Source organism: Schistocerca gregaria, chromosome 6, assembly GCF_023897955.1.
Source record: "Schistocerca gregaria isolate iqSchGreg1 chromosome 6, iqSchGreg1.2, whole genome shotgun sequence".
Taxonomy (NCBI): Eukaryota; Metazoa; Arthropoda; class Insecta; order Orthoptera; family Acrididae; genus Schistocerca; species Schistocerca gregaria.
In genome coordinates, this window is record NC_064925.1 from 519,462,198 (window position 1) to 519,467,212 (window position 5,015).

Sequence of the window (5,015 nt, forward strand, 5' to 3'; positions counted from 1 at the left end):
CATTCAGAAGAAAGCTCCATGTGCCCCAGCATTCCAAATGAAACACAATGACTTAAACTGGATGGTACCAAGGGCAAATCTCACTGACAAATCCATCAGCTCACAGACACACTCAACGGCATATGTGGTTATAAATAAGCTGACCCTGACATATAAGTGTTGCTGCAAAATAAACTGACAAGTCATTCATACTGCAAACGTTGTAGTATGGTTGACACTATCACAGGCCGAACATCAGATTGCAACACAATTTCAGGTCTACGGAATAGAATAATTTTCAAATCAGCAAGATTTCTTTCAACAAGTGTTAACGAAACAAATATCCAGAAAACAATGATTTTGGACTTCAAAACGTTTCTAGTATCCAAGACGAGAAACCAGGATGGTTTATATATTCTTTCTTAAAATACGACGTCAACGAGGAAGTAGAATGTAATGCAGCTTTTCGCTGTCATGTGGAAATCACAGTTGTTGTGGAATGAGCTTAAACCACTCCGTCTACAGGCCACAAGTGGCCCATCAGGACCATCCGACCGCCGTGTCATCCTCCGAGGAGAACGCGGATAGGAGGGGCATGGGGTCAGCACACCGCTCTCCCGATCGTTATGATGCTATTCGTGACCCAAACCGCTACTATTCGGTCGAGTAGCTCCTCAAGTGGCATCTCGAGGCTGAGTGCACTCCGAAAAATGGCAACAGCGCATGGTGACCAGGATGGTCACCCATCCAAGTGCCGACTACGCCCGACAGCGCTTAACCTCGGTGATCTAACGGGAACCGGTGTATCCACTGTGGCAAGGCCGTCGCCGTGAGTTCAACACTATTGAATAAAAATTGGTCAGATGCGATTAGGACTCGCGCAATGACGGTTCAGTACATGCTTAATTATGTATATAAATAGTCCATCTATCCATCCGGGGAATCGAGAAACTAGACCATTTTCGCCTGTTATTTATACTGTCAAGATATCGATCCCAGGGATTCCGAACGTTTAATTTCAGTAATAACCTATAAATATGACATAGAGTCATGTAGGAGGCAGGCGATCGTTTTCATACTAATCACTAGTTCTCCATTCAGGCTGACCGGTTCACAATGGTAAAACTCAAACACCAGCCAAGGAATAATTTTATAGGTCATATGACGTGTTTCTGTATTTATCCATCACCAAGTACCCAGAGCGACTATTCCTCGTAGATATGGCGTTTCAAGTAGCATGTGAAACAAATATTCGCAGACTAGTCTGCGGATGTTTGTTTCACACACTATATACATCAACCCGTTCCTCAGAAAAAGAGTTTTCAACACTTGGACAGACAGACAGACAACAAAGTGATCCTTTAAGGGTTCCGTTTTCACCGACCGAGGCACGAAACCCTAAAAACGGACCTAATAGCGCACTGATGGATGATTGCTCATTTCTGATTTGATGATTTGAATAACAATTCATTCCCAGAAATAATCTCAAGGAATTAGTGAGACGTACTGAAAATATTAAAGCGCTCAATACTGCCTGCCTCCTTGTACTCCACTGAGTTTTTCACCCATGTTTAAATGATAGTCTGCCCGTTTTGTCGGACTTCCCTGTTCCGCCGACAAGTGAAAGGTAAGTGATATGCGTACCTAACACGTGGGAGCTGCTGACATATCCTGCTGCTTGCTACTACGTCTTAACAGGCAGACAGCGGGCAACGTGTGGAGTGGATGTCCTGCGTTGTTACGAATAATTCTGTCAATTACAGTTTGCCAGTGTGAGAGAAAACGACTTTCCATCATCTTCCCCCCCCCCCCCCCCCCTCTCTCCCTCTCTCTCTCCCTCTCTCTCTCTCTCTCTCTCTCTCCCCAGTAAACTGTGATTCCCCAAGCGGAAACTGTGTGACATATGAATTTGAGACAAGTAGCGACTATTAGACAGCGAGCGGTCATGATCACATAGGGTTCCAACACTCACACGGTAGTGACGGTGGCAGCAGGCTGTATGGTGGATATCTGCAGAGTCGTGCATGACTACGTAAATGAGGACCTCTGGGTCTCCTCATTGACCTCTTTAGTTTATTTCAAATACATTATAGGTCTGTCCTACACTGATCATATGCTGGCGGGCTAAATTGTTCACAGTGTAAATTTAGCTAATTGTTGTGTATGTGCATACTTGAATTTTCCATTGTTATTTACAAGTCTTCAATAATCATTTAGTGTCAGACGTCTCTCCGGTAGTTTTGTAGTGACATCACTGTTTTAAACCATTATGATGTCATTGTTTTTATACCACTGGCGGAAGTCAGCAGCACATGTCGGACGGGTGTAAATATTTTGCAGTGTGGATTTAACGAGTGCATTCGTTTATACATACTTTGATTTTCTACTGTTATTTCTTACAGTGGCAAATTTCTCTTAGTCTGTCTTATAGTGACGCCATTGTTTTTTAATGCGTTACTAATGCAGCGATAAGTTAGTTGGGTACTAAATATACAGTAGCGTTTCTATGTCTTTAAATAATTTGTTGAGGTAACTGTTAACCATTAAAATTCTCATTATTACATTCTCCTTATGATTACGATCAGGTGTTTTGAATACTGATGGGAAAATTAGCCAAGAATGTGATGAGAGGTGGTCATACACGGGATGACCAGACGAGTGCTTATAGAAATTGCTATGGCATCGTTAAATTATTGTAATTCAGACATGCCCCTTCGTATTTCCCGATCACACACAGTAATGTCAAACTGTTTTGCTCTTTTTAACTAGGATAACTCTGCTGGTGGCGCCTCATGATCCTTTTTGTTACTATGGGTCACAGAGCGCACAAGAAAAAACTCGTAATTATAATAGTAATTATAATAGCAATTACAAAGAGAGGAGGTAGGGCACTTTATTTTAGTCGTACTGTTGGCCTAGATTAATCTGGGAGGAGGGGGAGAGTTATTTTTCGGCAGTCTTTATAAGACTGGTCTAGATCAATAGGGGAGGATAACCATTAATTTTGGAACCATAGAGCTCACAGTGGATTGGTAACGTTGGATGACACACGTGTCAGATATTAACTGGCGCCCTGACCTTGAATGTACCACTCACAATTGTCCAAAACATGTTTTTGGTGACCTTAAGATAAGAGCTTTAGGTATTCCAGAACCGGTGCTCATAATCTTCTAAAAATACCTGATAGTGGCGTTGAATATAGGTAGTAAGTGTACAGACGGTTCCAACTACTGAGGACAGTTTTCAAATAATGATGCATAGGTCTTCTACCCAGATCAACAGAAGCGTTTTCATGTGTGTCCAGGTGAGGACAAGCAGATTCAAATCCAGAATGACACTCGTTATGTTTTTAACAAACATTAAAATATTTTTTTTGTCTTTATTTGACATCAAAAATAAGGTCGAATTCGTTTCCGTTATACCTTCGACCATTCCACACGAATAAAATGGTTCAAATGGCACTGAGCACTATGGGACTTAGCATCTTTGGTCATCAATCCCCTAGAACTTAGAACTGCTTAAACCTAACTAACCTAAGAACATCACACAACACCCAGTCATCACGAGACAGAGAAAATCCCAGACCCCGCTGGGAATCGAACCCGGGCGCGGGAAGCGAGAACGCTACCGCACGACCACGAGCTGCGGACTCCACACGAATAAATGACTGTTATTGCCAGGGGATCTCCAGTAGGTTTCTAGATATTCAGAAAACTTATGACACTGCTCCTGATAAATGTATTCTAATCTCGTCTCTAATCTAGCCTCGTACGAGGAAAACAAGCCAGAGACGTAAACGACAATGAGAGGTGGTCATACGTTGGAGGGCTTGTGCCACTGTTTTAACACACTATGACGACAAACATTAGTAATGGAGGTGTTAGTTCCTTACAGTGTAACATGCCAATAGTTTATTTTGTTTGAATGATTCACCTTTCCCAAAAAGTGTTGGCAGTGACCTGTTCAAGAACCAGCACTGATATACTACTTAAAATAACTGAGCGTGGCATATAATAGAGGTACAGTTTGTATGATCGATGCCAACTGCTGAGGATAACTTTCGAATTATGGTGCACAGATCTTTCACTCAGTTCAGCATAAGCGTTTTCTTTTATGTCCAAGAGGACAGGCAGTGATTTCTCGTGAGAAAGGTCATGGTAAGTAGTACCTGATGGGACGTCCTCTGGAGCTGACTGCGGAACGATTCCAGTATACCAAGCTGCCTTTCGCGTAAGGACTTGGAATACGAAACTAATTAGGGCTCATATGGAGGCATATAGATAAACGCTCTTCCTTCGTTCAATTTGCGAGTGTAACAAAAAGGGAAATGACTGTAGTAGCGATACTAGGTACGCTTCGCCATGCACCACACGGTGGCTTGCTGAGTATGCTTGTAAATAAACGTGTAGAGGACATATATTGATATCTAGAGTTTCCCAAGGAAGTTTTATAGGCCCTCCGCTGCTTTTCAGCTACTCAATGGGGGACGATGTGCAAAGCCCTCTTAGGCAGTCCGCAGATAATACCGTCGTTTACCGCCTAGTAAACTCGTAATAAGATGAATGCGAATTACAAAATTATTTATACAAAATACCGTAAAGTGCTAAACGTGGCAGTTGATCCTCAACAATAAAGAATGTGATGTTCTTCCTCCACATCAGTACTAAAAAAGTTCTACTAAATTTCGGTTATACGATAAACTATTCAAATTTGACAGTTATAGATCCATCTACCTTCATGTTACAATTAAGAACAATTCAAATTGGAACCAACCGATAGGAAATTTATAGGGAAGGCGAACCAAAGACACCTGGAAGACGCAACAAAGCGTTTAAGAGACTACTACACAACGCTTGTTCTTTCTCTTCTGGGGTGCTGTTGTGGGTTATGGGATCCTTACGAGTTTGAATTGATGGAGGATACTGTAAAAGTCCAAAGGATGGCAGCACGTTTTGCATTACCTCTATGTTGGGGAGGGAGTACCACAGGTTGAGAAGCGTGTTGTAAGCGAAGAAATTAAAACAAAGGCGTGTTAA

General features: G+C 42.1%; 1 pseudogene; it reads right to left on the bottom strand.

The window, feature by feature from the left end:
* Positions 1-690: 690 nt before the first annotated feature.
* On the bottom strand, positions 691-808 carry LOC126279227 (5S ribosomal RNA; annotated as a pseudogene).
* Between the last annotated feature and the right edge of the window lie 4,207 nt (positions 809-5,015).